This window comes from Triticum dicoccoides, chromosome 5A (genome assembly GCF_002162155.2).
Source record: "Triticum dicoccoides isolate Atlit2015 ecotype Zavitan chromosome 5A, WEW_v2.0, whole genome shotgun sequence".
NCBI classification, from domain to species: Eukaryota; Viridiplantae; Streptophyta; class Magnoliopsida; order Poales; family Poaceae; genus Triticum; species Triticum dicoccoides.
In genome coordinates this window covers 325,555,502-325,556,396 of record NC_041388.1, presented here as the reverse complement: position 1 = coordinate 325,556,396, position 895 = coordinate 325,555,502, and positions in this window count along the sequence as shown.

The following is an 895-nucleotide window of genomic DNA, read 5'->3' as shown; positions in this document are numbered from 1 at the left end:
CGGACTTAGGTGATTGTTCACTCTGTCCGTGATCTCATGGCCATTTTCATTTTGTGGATATCAAATTAGTAGTCATACGACCAGCACGCGCGAGGACCAAGAAACTGGTCAGCGTATGAAGGGATGAGAGTGGTTCGGTGTACATGGAGGATAAAACGCACGTGCACAACTGGAGAGATCAATCTGCGGCAACTAATAGTGGCTGAAACAAGAAAAACCAATAAATCAAGTAATATTGCATATTTAAATAGTAAATGAGCTTGATAAGTTATTTACACCCCAATCACAACATATTGTAATTAGATGGATATTTCTTGCGTATTACATTCATAGATGAAATATAATACCCACATTGGCAGCTGGACCCGAGTATGTGTATGCACACTATAGGTGATGTGTCTTAAACATATTAATAGCCCATGTTCAAAAGAAATATGAATAAGAGGCCAAAAGCAATGGAATTCCATCCGTTTTTTCAGTGTCGGAGGGGAATGGAAGCGTATTACTTTTTACAAAGCTGCTAGATGTAGGTGACTGTTTGCTTGTTCCTCGATCTGTTCGACATGTTCAGTTTGTCGATATGAACTTATATGTCATACGACATTTAGACAAAAAATGGCTCAGAGTATGTGGGGATAAGGATGGTTCAATGCACACGGAGGATAATGCGCACAGACACAACTAAAGAGGTAATTTGTGACAATTAGTAATGGGCAAAACAAAAAGACGAGTTGCTAAATCCAGTGATACCACCCATAAACATAGCAAAAGTGCTTAATAAGTCATTTGCATGCAACATATTGCAATCACAGGGATATCATTGTGAGTTGTTTTTTTCGAAAAACTTTCAACCTATTCATTTTGAATCATTGGCAGCACAACGAACATCAGAAAC